A 13,915-nucleotide genomic window follows, 5' to 3' on the forward strand; every position below is an offset into this window, starting at 1 on the left:
CAATTTTAAAGAATACTGCTGCTTTTTTCAACATATTGTTGAAAGCCATTTGATCATCCACCGGGGAAGCTTGTCGAATTGGGGTGGATGGGGGGGGGGGGGAGAGTCGAGGCAAACGATAGAGTTGTGATCGTCTTGTGGGTGTCCTCCCAGTTGTCCGTTGCTCCTTGATCTGGACATCTTCTTGATAGTCAACTTGGTGTTGGACATCTAGGTGTTGGACATCTTGTGTTTGAGGATTAGGGTCTACCCGAGCTTTTTTCAGCGGAGGTTGATCAGAAGCCCTGAAAAACTGCTCCAGCCGATCCATACACCCCTCGAATTGCTCCGTGGTCCACTTGGATGACCCAAATGGGCCTAGCTGCGTAGGAACCGTGTTCTCCGCCCCAAGGTGTTGAGAGGATCTCCTCAGGGTGCTTGAGAGGGGTACCTGGCTTTCTTCGTAAGAGTCTTCGGGATCGTCTTCCAAATCCGTGGAAAACTTTTAGGCGGATTGGCCCATAACTGTGGGCGGAACCGGTACTAGGCCCACCGCCGTAGCAATCCTATTGATGCTCTTACAGATAGTCACTGAATCTTCGGGAGACGCTGCCTCCGATGATGTTTTGGCAGTGAAAATGTCTTCCGCGGCTCCAGAAGGGCCAGCGGATGGCTTCTCGGGTAGAGGCCTACTTGTAGTTTGAGCCTGTATGGGCCTTGGAAACCATCGAAGTTTCTTGTTCTGAAACTTCGGCGCGTGTAGCTTGGGGAGTAGCGCCCTTGTTATGTTTGTTATGCTCAGTCGTCATGCGCTGCTGCGGATGCGGGGAAGGCTTCGGATCAGACCGATCCGTGGGCGTTGCAGAAGTTTCCGGCGGACCGTTTGGCGCTTTCGCCTTATTCGCCGAAGTCGTCGAGGAGGGCACTTGGGTTGTGTGCTTTGTGCGGTGCGATTGTACGCCCGTGTCACCGGGTGTGGTCCCTGTAGCAAGACCAGAGTCGAGCCAGGAAGGGTGTGGCGGCCATAGAATAGTCGCCCTCAAGGTTTATAACGTCTGCGTTGGACGTTTGGTCATCCGATGTACCCCTGTCACTTTGGCTGTTGTCGCGGCAGGGGAGTCAACATGCGTGACATTACGTACGCGGCCCACCGCTTCAACCGGCGCACCTTACACGACGTGTGCTCGGCTTTCCACGGATATCTGACCCTACACACAGGGCAGAATCTAAATGGAGTCCTTTCCATAGCAGAAGGGAAGGGTGACCAGACCAAAAAGGAAAGCAGTGCAAAAGAGGAAAGGCATAATAACAGTATGGCAAACCCCAAGCCCACTCTCCCTACTGTGGAGGCCGGCCAGAAGGCCCGACCACGTGGAAGTCCGAACGCCAGATCTTAGGCGCCGTAACCCACAGCCGTAGACGATTCCCCCGTAGTCTTCGTCGAAGATGTTCTTGATGGGCGAAGTGACTTAACGGGGGATTAAGCCGATAATTCGGTAAGATAAACAATGTCTCATGAAGAGCTCCGCTATAGGGCGACCAGTTACCTGGGCGGAAAAAACTATCTGAGGGACCTCAGCGCGTGAGGGATTTTGGGTACTAGATGTCACAATAGGGATAGTGTTTCAGACACGCCTATGCCGAGGTCCCCTTTCGGTCCCCGAAAGACAAGATGCAATACTCCGCAGTTACCACTGGATGTCGGACCATATGCACAGCATGTGATTCTAAGCAGATTAACAAGCATCAGAAAAGAGATTTCTGTGTTTTTGCATTTCTTTTGTCCGTTTCCACCTCTCCTTCTGCTTTTCATTTCAGATTCCTACCATCTTTGGTTATAGTTACTAGGAAACGAGACCGTTCTGTGTGATATTTCTGCATTTTAAAGTCCAAACACACAAAACAAAAAAAAGGCCTGTTTTTTTTGCCATTTTTTGCATTTGTTTTAGTATCACATACTGCCCCACTCCTTCCCCACCCGCTCATTAACTCGTTAATCGGGGGCTGGTTAACCCCTGCCCCCCAAACAAGCACCTTACCCACACTCACTCCAAAACTCACCTCTCCCTCCTGCAATGACGCCGCTGGGGCTTACAACGCCCGTCAGCCCCTGCATGCACTCGTGTGCGGCAGGGGTTTGACAAGCATGATAGTTCGATTTAGAAAGACTGCTCTTTGCGGTTATGGAGCAGTCTTTCTAAAATAACCACCCCTCCCCCACAATCGGTACAGTGAAAAAGATCTTTTCACTTAGTACCAACGATTCATCTAAAAAAAGGAGCTGAATCTGAAAACATTGCAAAATTAAAAATGCTTCAAAAAGACTTAAAATGGCAAACACCATTTGCAAAGACTTAAAATGAACCACATGAAAAGGCTAGGGAAAAAAAAAAACAAAAAAAAGTCCCCAAAAAAAAAAAAACATGTGAACAGCTTGGGGGGAGGAGAGGGGGAGAGGAGGAAACTGGTCAGAAATACCAGTTGCATTAAAAAAAGAATGAAAACACCACGTTGATACAAGTCTCAGAAGACTCCCTGTTCAGATCGTGAAGTTCTAGATCCAATTTCTTTTTGGAGTGTGGTCCTGGACTACGACACAGATTGGCGGCGAAAACCACACCTGGATGCACATTGCACAGGGCCGATATAAACGTTCAGCACTTCTACTCAACCAATGGTACATAGGCAAAAGAAATCCTTACCTGCATGCATGACTGGATCAAGTACTTCAATGGATTTTTCTTGCAGGGGCACAGGTGGTTAGGCTTGGAGCGACGCTGCTGCAATGAAAACAAACAGTTAGCCAAGGATACATGGGTCTACCTGAGACTTCAAATTTAAGATTAGATGAGCAGGGGTAAAAACCACCTCTTGGGTGTTAGGCATCAGCTAGTAAGCAGGACATAATGCTGTTAAACCAGGAGAGAGTACACAGTGCATGCAACTTCCTTTCTCATCTCCAGTTTGGGGCGGTACTGAAAGTTCAACTCATGTGGCACCAGCCTCAAAAATAGTTTTGAAATCCTTGACTGACTCCCAACTATACCTTTAAAATTGTCCCACCATCACCCACAGCAAAATACAGTTTTTTTTTTAAAAAAAAGGAATTTTTACCGTCTGCAAATTCTACTACAAATGTCAGGATTTTTTATGGTGCCATTTCTGCTGGGGGACTTTGCTCCCAAGATGAATTTGTGTTACTGATTGAAAAAGTACAATAAAAAAAAAACAAAAAACAAAAAGATGTACCAGATTGACCATACCAATATTTGCGCCCTACACTCATCGGCACACATCCTCCCCCGCACGCAAGATGGACACATAGGGTGCAGGGCCCTACCATGAAATCTCCAAAGTTCCTTATAGACCGCCAGTCCACCCCAGCTAGCAGAGTGAACAGAACAGTCAGAGCACATACCTGAAAATGTGACTCATTCAGTCACAGAGACAGACAAATAATAGAGCAAGAGAAAGAGCGCGAGCTGGTTATTTTTTACCCTTTCTATTCCCAGGCTAGAATAGTCGAGCAGTCCAGCCTGCTGGGATTCCAATCATTCATCTACATATCTTACATTGAATCCAACATGGTAGTTGTTTAACTCACCAAGCTTACTTTCATCGAGTAATAGCCATGTAGCTTTCACTGCAGTTAGGTGACAGCGCTGACGTAGCAGCAGACTGCAGCGGCTGCCATGGCAGGGACGAGGGCCCCATGCAGGCGAAGGCCTGGCACCCACAGCAGGACGATATACATGAATTCCACTTTAAATCATTTCTATGGCAGCAGTGCAACCAAAGTACTGTTGGTAATGCAGTGATTTTAGTACATCAAAGGATGCATAGACTCGCTCTATAGGGGTAGCTCAGCAAGTTGACAAGACCGTTGCTGAGACGTTATATGGAAATCATAATTATGTGTATTGATATATTGTTTCTTTTACTGTGTTTAAGGTTGAATTTAACCAAAACAAGAAAACGTGTTAATCAATGACTTTTGCAATTACTTATAAAAAAGGAAGCACAATAAAATGTGTCTGGGGATGGGTTCGGCTATTTTTGCCTCTGTAGTGAAAATCAAAAGTTGACAGCCACAAACCCAGTTTAATTTCCCAATAACTGCTGTCAGCCCAACAGAAGCATTTGTGACTAACCAGTTTGATAAACATAACATATTTATAAATATAATCAGTGATAAAACGCAAAGCAATGTGCACACAAATTACAGAGTATTGGTGTGGTGCTCGGACCGAAAAAAAAAAAAATTAAAAAAAAAAAAAAATCTAAAAAAAACAAATCACAAAAGAAAAACTAGTGAACGCAAGTTTCTGCAGCGTTTGAGTTTAGAAATTACTTTTTCCTATGAACGTGTAAAATGCACATTTGAACAACAATAATGTGTCCAGCATGTAGTGTGTGCTTTCAACAGTGAATGCACTCCACCACCCCATTGACCATTGATTTCCATGGTGTCCCTTTCAGGACAGAAAAAAACAAACGGGATGAGCAAATAGAGCCAGGACATTCGCGAGTGATAGCTGGGGAAAGAGCACCGTGTAGATTAGAACACTGAGCCTCCAGTTTCCCTCTGCAAAGCAGGGGGCTTGGTAAAGCATGGTCATGGCTGAGGCAGGCCGGGTCCCAAGATCCGGCCAGACATCTGACGTCGGATCTCGGGCCAGACCAGAGCCGCCCCATGGACCAGAGGGGCAAGCAAAGACAGGGGGGCCGGTGTTGTATGATATCTGGTTCTCCCACGTCAGATTGCTGGAGCCAAACAATCTGCCATGGGGGAGTCGGATATCATACAACATTGGCAATGCATTCTTCGGCCCGCTCGCCACCTCTCCCCAGTGGCCGCCAAGGTGGGGGCACCAGCATCGCAGTGATATGGCGCCCCCATGCTTGCCTCTTCTCCCCACGCATTCGCCATTGTGGGTCTAAGGGGGAGAGGGAAGCAGAGGGACCGGAAAGAGACTTAACTACTTGCTCTCGGCTCTACGCCCAAATGTGGTGTGGTGGGCTGAGCCGAGAAGCAACCTCCCTTACCAGGAAAAAAGGCACGGACCAGCAGGAACACAGCATGCACGCGCTATCCAAATGCAGGAAAGCGCACGCCCAGACTGCGTTTATTTCCTGTTTTGTGGCCATGTCACACTGGCTGGGCATGGTGATTCAGTGGCTCGCCATGCACAGTTAAGTGAGGCAAACAAAGTATTTTCTCACGATCCTGGATCGCACTCCCCACAGATTGAAGACCTCTTCCTACAGTATGGCTACTTTTAAGGTGAAATACTCAATTGTTATCTTGCTGGCGACTCTGCATTTTCACTGTGTACTAGCAAAGTATACATGAACATGCAGGCACCTAGTCAGTAAGACAACGCAGGGAATACAGACATACAGCGGAAGAAAAACATCTGCACTTAAATTTCCTTGGCGGCCACAAATCACTTGTTTGTGGGTGGGGGGAGCCAGGATGGGGATAATACCAGCCAAGAAGACACAAAGAACCGCTGTTGCTACAACCAAAATCAAAATAGGAAAAATAAACCTACCAGCACCCAAATATACAATAAACCTGGCGCTTCGAAACACTGCCAAGATGTAGAAGCGCCATATAAATAGACTAGGGTGGCCAACTGTCACGGAATTCGCGGGATTGTCCCGCAATTAGGGACTCCGTCCCGCCGTTTGCAGAGTGGCTGTGTGGGACGCAGGTTGTCCCGACTTTCGTCAGGACAACCTGCCTCCAGCACAGCCACTCTGCAAATGGAAGTGGCCATGCACACAGCACGGCGCTGCCGCCTGCTGCTTTCTTTCTCTGGGCTGCTCTGCAGCCCTGGATCCTTTTGAGCCTCCAGGTCAAGCTGTAACGCTCCGACACCTGGTTTGATTGAAATGCTAATGCTTTGTTCCTGGGGTCCTGATGGTCATGTTTACAGTTAAAAAACGTGACCATCACCTCCCAAGGACAAACCATTTCCATTTCAGTTAAGCCAGGTGTTAAGAACATTAAAAAAAATGTACATTTAAAAAGGTTCGGGTCAAATGTGAATGACGTTGGTTGCGACATCATCGCTGCCTTGTGGGCAAGTGTCCTGCTAAAGACTATCAAAGAGTTGGCCACCCTAAAATAGACACAAAAAATACGTGCCCGTACACAGCATGGAGTGATCCTTCCTCTGTGAATCTCCTGCTAAGCACTATAGACGTCCTACGCGAAAGCGTCCCGATTTAACAGAAATACGTCATGACGCTGTAAAGGCCTTTTTAGAAAGTATCGGCAAACGTTTAAACAAACGCACCATGGCAGGGTGTCATGGGGACTTTAAGTGAACAACCCCCTCCCCGGGGAATACCAAGTCCCCCGCCCCCAATACAGGAGAAAAAATAACTTATGCTGGAAATCCGTACCCAAATGCGTCTGTATGCATAAAACACATACCCCCTCCCCCACCCCATCTGCTGCAGATACATCTGCCACACACAAGAAATCCTCCAACCATCCCCTCTCCAGTGGGGAGAATTATTAACTATTCGCTGTACTGTTCACTGGTGCAGTGGAAATCCCATTGGGAAGGGAGGAACACGCGGCCCACGCCACAAAATACATTTCCCACGGGCAAATCGCCTTTAAGTAAATTAACCCCTGATGCACATTACACATTCCCAAAACACACAAAAATACTACCTTCCCCCGCTATGCATTAATGTAACAATGAACATAAGAACACTTTAAGACTAACCATAAACCAAACTCTAATAACAAGCAACTATACGAAATGTGGTTTGTAAAAAAAAAAAGGAATCTCTCCCGTTGAGTCCTGTAACGCTTCGCCTTCTCTCTCCGTCCCGCTTGTCTAACGCCTAGTTAACTTGCATGCCTACCCGCTCATGCAAAAAAAATGACGAAGTGAACGTTGCAGAGCACGTGATGCGGATCACGTGACGACGTGGGGTGGAGCGTTGCTATGGTCCGTTTCTCAAATGGGAACTAGACACTACCCTTTACGAAACGTCATATCCTGATTCTAGGCAGAATCAGGTGAGTGCGTGCGATTCCGCTCTTGTAGTGAATTTTATATGCATTTCTTTTAGCATCCATTCACTTAGACGTTCTCATCCCTTCGTTATATTGTTAAGAGGAGTCCTTTTGCCACCTCTGGAAATGCAAGTTGAAGCTGTATTTCGTTGTATTGTACTTATCACATGTTGAAATTAAACCTTGTAAGTACGTTAATTTCTAAACATCTGGTTTTGAAATTACACAGGGCAGCCTGTTGTTGGTATTGTAGACTCAGTAGCTGCTACGAAGCTCATTTATGGTATGGTTCAGGCTCTGGAATGCTCACAGACGCAGTAGCTGCTGTGCAGCTACTATACAGACCCTGCTCTGGTGGAAGTGACTACATATATGATAATAAGGCCCGCTGCTTGACCCTGGTGACTGCCCAAGGCTCAATTGCCCCTGGGGGTGAAATTGCCCCGGCCCCTTGAGTGCAAAATTTCCCTGGTTGTGGGGCGAGATTGCTGTGGGGAGAGTAGCCGCAGCAGCTGCTGACTGGCAGTCACATAGTACTTGCGTAATGTTATGGAAGTCAGAGGCTCTCTGAACTTTCGCACTTAGTCTCCGGGTTTAACCCGGAGACCAGGTTTTTATGCTCTTCTCCAGGTTTCCCTGCGCATACTAATTTGTTATTGTTAATGCCACTATCACCACCGTAGTGGTCCACTGGCGGCTCTGAAAAAGGGAGAGGGAGGTGAGTTAGTGGGAATGAGCTGGAAAAGTGCAAGATAGCAGTGATGTGCTGTTGGCAGCCTGAGCACGGTGGGTCAGTTGGCTCTGCTTGGGGTGTTTTCCGGTTAGTAGTAGTCGTGTGCTGTTGTGCAAGTCTATGTGTGGTTTGTTTTGTTGCTGCAGTGTAGTGAAGTTTGTGCGGTTTGCTGCAATTAAAGCTTGTGGTTCTGTTTGGTTTGAGAGGTGTATGCAGAGGAGTGACATTGTTAGTGGGTTGGTTATTGATTCATGAATGCACGCTTGGTCTAGGCTTGGCAGGAGAGTCGTATATCAATCATTGAATAACATCTCTATCTAGATGCGATGCAGGCTACGTTGAGGATTCCAACAAAGTGCGGCATATGTTGACATTTACAATTCTATCTAGATGTGGCGCATGCTAACGATTATTACACCTGTCAAAGGTGACATAGGCTGACCTTGACCGTTTTCTATAGGTTAGTAAACATTGTCACTAGTTAACATTGGCTTTGCGGACCTATCAATGATATACAAAGTGCTATACAAATGCCAAGCAGCATAACATAACAGTATGTTGGTGCATAGTGTAGAGCAACATTTATGGTAGTCCATGTTATGGAGGGGTAGGTAGAGTGGCAAGGGCTTTCTGGAGTAGAGTGATTGCTCTACCTCCCACCCATGTGCCATACTTACAGTTTTGTTGGTGTCTATTAGCTGCTAGCTTCCTTTGCTTCCCCTGCGGACACCGGCAGGCATCTTTGAGCTGCCAGTGCAGGAGCTGCCCTTTACCTTAGAGCCCTTAGCTGCAGGGCAGCCAGGCAGAGGGCTGCATTGGTTGGGTTAATTAAGACCAGACAATCAGCCAATCACTGGGGAGGGAGGTCCTGGAGGCAGGCAATGTAAAAAAAAATCTGTTTTAAATTATTGCGTATGGTACACTGTTTTATCAGAAAATGAAGTATGTTTATAGCCACTTCCCTTTCCGCTCATATTGACGTCATTTTTTTTGTGTGGCAAGTGTATGCGGGAGGGTGGATGAGTCTTGCTGAAAAGGGGGCGGTGCATTTGTGAGGTCATTCCCTGGGATTCTCGTCTAGAAATGTAGGCAGGTATGGTGGGGGCATAAAAGGGAGCCTTTACTGGTGGCCACCAGCCTTGGTAATCAAGCCAGAACAATACACCACAGAGGAAAGAAGACGGCTGCCTTTGAGCGTTCCCGGCTTCCCGCCCGACACTTCAATTGCTTTCTACCCGTGCGCAAAGAAAGAAGACTTCATTGCCTCCCGACTCGCTTGTGTGCAGAACTACTCAGAAAGAAGGTAGGTACAACCTGATGCTTCTGTTGACATTTAAAAAAATCTTCCTTTAAACTGTGTACATAGTGTTTGGCTAGTGCTCAAACAGTAGTTTGCATAGTTCGGAGTGCATTCTGCACAAGAACAGGTAAATGGGAATATTTTGTTTTCCACTTTCCTAGCCCAGAATTTTTTCCAACGTGTAGACGTCTGCCTCGGTTGGATCGAGTGAGTGTATTGCAGTCGCTTTGCTGTGTTCCTGCTTTCCCTTTTTAAAAGATGTCCCGCGCCTGAAAGGGTAAATTGCAGAACGTAGCATCACTCTGTTCTGGCCCAAAAAAGTCTAAATGGCAGAAACATTTCTCAGTTAGAGTTGAAAACGTATATTGGAAGTTGCTGCTGTTCTGGACACCTTCAGCCACAACCTTTCTTCTTTTATGGTTTTAATTGGACAGGTTTGAAACTTGTACTGTTTTCTGCAGTTCGGAGAACTTCATTTGTTTAGAGTTAGGATTCAGGGCAGGAACATATGAAACTATTACACTTCTTTTCATGGTTCCATTGAAGTTTTATCGCCATGCAAATTGTTCTTTGTCTTGACGGGAGTCCTTTCTCGTACTGAGTTGGCTGCAGTGCTGCAGCTAGGAATTCCCAACAGGGTGAAGCTGCGCTGTGTACACATGGGCCTATGGTAAAGTTCCCCATAAACCAAGGGGAATATATTTGATGAGAATGTTTGCTTTTGCTCAGTCCCGCGGACCAAATCAGAGTTTGAGCTTTGATGGTTTAACTTTATTTCATTGTTTAGAACAGTAAAATGGTACTCCTTTCATCGGCACGGCAAGGATGATGGACAGAAAGGTTCTTGCCAGAATTCAAAAACGCAGGCAATGCAAAGATCTCTGGAGGTTTACATGCATGTGTAACTGGCCCTATGGGGTGAGCCGGTTGCTTGGACAGATGTAAATGTTTCCTGCTGCACAACATTAATCAGAGTTGTGTGAATATTTGACCACTAGTAATGCATTGAGACCAATTCCCCACTCTTTGTCACATGCTTTTTTCCACACTCTTGTTTCTTTAAAATAGGCAGAAGAAGCACTCTCTAATCCACTCTTACAGGGAACTGCCATCTTTATGTGTTTCATTTTAAATTCCTGTAAATTTTATATAAACACGCCTACATGCAATCTGATATGAGGTTTATTATTTCAGTCCAGAAATTGGACTACTTTGAGATCCTGTTGTGTGGGATGAATTACTTTGAAAAAGTTTGATGGACGGATGGTATAGTGAATGGGTTCCACTTCCATTTAATAAGTGACCAAATGTAAGGTCTCTTTCACTGTAAAGCTCAAATAAGGACGGCCATGCGGAGTGAAAGAGATTAAAGTGGGACAGAAAATGAGATGGTCAAGGAAAAGGTGAGGAAAGCGAGATTAAGAAGGGGGGAACGAAAGGGGAGAGATTGCACATGAGAAATGGAAGCAATGGGCGCTTAAAGGGCAAGAGTGAGATGGAAGAAAGATGAGTGTAGGGGTAGATGCGACTGGCAGGAGGAGGAGGAGGAGTTGAAATTTAACTGGGAGAGAGCACTGTGACCAGACTGGGTAGAGACCACTTTATCACACTTGCTGTGAAATGCACACCAGGATGAGCAAATTGGCTAAGCTCCAGGGCTGCAGGAGGACTCTGTGAAGTGGAGTCCAGCTCTCCATGCTCACATCAGCTGAATGCCTCTTTTTGATGTTTCGTCAGAAAAGTTGTTTGCTGACCTTAGACTTTCCTTTGTCACAGAGCACCCTGAGGGTACTGAAATGTGAACGCTCGTAGATGTGCCGGTAGGCTGTAGTGACCTGCAGCCTATTTGGAAAGTTGGTCCTAGGTGAAGTGGGGGATGCTCTTACCTTCAGGCCACACCCTGCATTTTATTTACCTTCATGCCCCTTGCTTCACTCTGGCCTTGTAACAAAGCTCGCCAGTGCTCCTGTGGTGTTCTGGTTCCTCACCTCTGTATTGTATTAGATCGATTGAGTTTCTGGTCAGATGCTTATTGCCAATTTGACCGGGAGGCTGGCATCTGTGGATAAGTAGGATGTTTCCACTGTATGGCTATGTGAAATGAGTAAGCAGCTGTGATGACCTTCTGCCCTTTCCTTACGAACAAATCAAACAATCTGAAAGCACCATCACTTTAAAAGTGACTTTGAAATGACAAATGGCTCTCCAAAAACTGCTCAACAATCTGACCTGTTTGAGGTCATTGGTGAGATGTCATTGAAAGGAAACTCTGTAAACAATTTCAAGCAGCCCTTTCTCTGAACCAAAAGTTATTGCCTCTCACAAACCTTAAAGTGCAGTTCGTGGTAATGAGTGGAGTTTCCAGACTAAACTTTTACCCCATTTGCCAATTCAGAGCCTTGTTTTGTTGTAGTTGGGTAAAAGCGTATTTGGTTGAGAGGGATTGACACTTGCAATGTGAGATGGTGAACTGGAACCTGTCAGCCAGTCGTAGGAATTGGCATATATCGTATTTGTACAAATGCTAGAAATGTTTTGTTCAAATAGGTACGGCCATGATGTAGCCTCTCCCAAATTTGGCCCACGTTCAACTCGGCACCTTTTTAGAATGGAGCCTCTTTACCGCTACTTTGCTTCGCAATGAATGCATCATTTAAACTGAAAAGACTTTAAAAAAAGGTTTGTGGGGAGTTTGGATTATTCCTAGCAAGAATATTGCAACATGTTATAATTGGGCCATACTTTCTGGCTATTTCTTTTACTTCAGGCGTTTGAACGTACTGGCAATGTCGAAACCAATAAGACCTTTGGGAGCACAGAACCAGCAGAGAAAAAAACAAGTGGCGCAAGGTATCAAAAGTGCCAAAGTACTGTCCTCATTCTTCAAAAGAAGGAGATAAGCGCCCTCCCCAAGGCCAGGCAACAGGCATTCCTGAGGAAACAGAACTGCCTGTGGTCATGCCACAAGTTTCAAGAGATGAGGCCTCAAGAACCCAAGCACTAGAGGGCAATGATGACCAACAGGAACAAGGCACTGAAACATGTTGGTTTGAAGACATTTCTTTATGGCCTAAATCAATGCCTGGACATGTGCATGATCAAATTGTAATGGGAGGGCCACAGGCTATGCCACCTCCTAGTTATTCATACCCAAAGGATGACAAAAATATACACTTTTCTTCTTCATATAGGCTCATGGTATTACCTAACAAAGAAACAGTCTCGAGGACATGGCTGCAATATTCTATTTTGACTGATAGTGTACTGTTTTTCCTGTAGGCTTTTTGTCCCTATGCCAAAATCAAAACTTAGTGATGGCATTAATAACTGGAAGGATATTGGTAACTATTTGAAAATGCAGAAAGGGTCTCCTGAACATGCCAAATCCAGTGGCAAGTGGGTGGATGCTGAAAGGTGCCTCACGGGACATGGTGGTATTGATTCTCTCATGCAAGATCAAATACAGGCAGAGACCAAGAGTTGGCGGGCTGTGCTTGAAAGAATTATGTCAGTTGTTGGCTTTTTCTGTCCAACAATTATTTGGAATTTCATGGCTCTTCAAACCAGTTATTTATCCCAAACAATGGACATTTCTTAGGCCTTGCTGCACTACTAGGGAAATATGTTCTGATCATGATGGGTCATTTGCATCGAGTGACCTCACACGAGATCCACAGTCACTATTGCGGAAATGTTTTCAGAATTAACTAATTAGCTTATGCAATTTTACAAAGGGTGAAGGCTTCAAAATATTCCGTTATTTTGGATTGTACCACAGATATCAGCCACACCAAGCACAACAGTCTTACACTGTAGGAATTGTGGCTATTACAGGCAAAGACATTTCTGTGAAAGAATATTTTATAGGGTACCTCCCTGCAGACTAGACATCTGGTGAAGGACTTGCAAACCTTCTGTATTCTGAAATGTCAGAATGCAGTCCAGAGTTGGACAACTTCCGTGCTCAGGGGTATGATAATGGTGCAAACATGATTGGGCTAAACAAAGGAGCTCTCGAGCAATACCCCCATGCATTTTTCTAACCCATGTTGCTGACAGTCTTTAAATTTGGTTGGCGATGCTTCCAAATCCTCCGTGAAATCTGTATCTTTTTGGTGTACTTCAGAGACTCAATAATTTGTTTGCAGCTTCAACCAAAAGCTGGAACATTATCAGTGAGCATGTAAAAAATCTTTCCATGAAAAAGGTCTGTGAAACACGATGGGAACGCAGAATTGAAAGCTTGAGAGTAGTGCAGTATCAATTTGTTGAGATACACGCAGCACTCATGAGCATTGAAGAAAGTCAATGACCCAACATTTTCCCCGGAGGCTGAAGATTTCAGTTTTACTTGTACTTAAATTGTGAGGTATGACCTATTTCAGGTGAACATTGTAAGAAAATCCATGCAGTCCAAACAAATTGATCTGCCAGTCTGCAATGACCTGCTTAAGAACTGCATTGCCTTTGTCAAAAGTTATAGTAGTGTTGGTTTGAGTACAGCAAAAGAAAGAGCCTTACTTTTAAGGCACCCTACTTTTTAAGGAAACTGAAACGCTTAGGAAAAATAAGAAAATGTTTGCGTATGGGACTCAGGACGAGAGCCCTGAGAATGAAGAAGAACCTTTTAAAGTAACCATATTTTATACCCTGATGGACGCTGTAACTACTTCGCCTTAAAGGCTCTTTTCCCAGTTGTCTGCGCACAATACAAGCTGGAGTTTCATGTACAACATAAAGTTCTTGCCTGGAAAAGAACTGATGCAACTAGTGCAAGCCACTGGAGCAATTGTTAGCAAAGGGTGGTAATAGTGCACCAGAATCTGATATAGAAGGTTTCCCATTTGCGCGAGGAACTGAG

At 45.4% G+C, this 13,915-nt stretch overlaps 1 protein-coding gene and 1 long non-coding RNA gene across 14 annotated transcripts in view; one reads left to right on the forward strand and one right to left on the reverse strand.

The window, feature by feature from the left end:
* LOC138491664 (uncharacterized) overlaps nt 1–6,868 on the reverse strand; it is a 47,437-nt gene extending 40,569 nt beyond the window's left edge. For 8 of the 12 annotated variants that reach the window (XR_011276066.1, XR_011276065.1, XR_011276060.1 and 5 more), the window contains exons 1-2: nt 6,726–6,868; nt 2,682–2,759 (exon numbers count right to left, since the gene is read on the reverse strand). This is a non-coding gene — a long non-coding RNA (uncharacterized lncRNA). Of the gene's footprint in view, nt 1–2,681; nt 2,760–6,139; nt 6,217–6,725 lie in introns of those variants that run through there. The other 4 variants (XR_011276064.1, XR_011276063.1, XR_011276062.1 and 1 more) reach the window with 4 other exon arrangements.
* A 95-nt stretch (nt 6,869–6,963) lies between these two features.
* Nucleotides 6,964–13,915, forward strand: part of CAB39 (calcium binding protein 39) — a 323,674-nt gene continuing 316,722 nt past the window's right edge. The window contains exon 1 of one of the 2 annotated variants that reach the window (XM_069618308.1): nt 6,964–7,024. The gene's annotated coding sequence lies outside the window, so the exon portion shown is untranslated. Of the gene's footprint in view, nt 7,025–8,944; nt 9,058–13,915 lie in introns of those variants that run through there. The other variant, XM_069618309.1, reaches the window with a different exon arrangement.

This window comes from Ambystoma mexicanum, chromosome 10 (assembly GCF_040938575.1).
Source record: "Ambystoma mexicanum isolate Mex_15411 chromosome 10, UKY_AmexF1_1, whole genome shotgun sequence".
NCBI lineage: Eukaryota > Metazoa > Chordata > Amphibia > Caudata > Ambystomatidae > Ambystoma > Ambystoma mexicanum.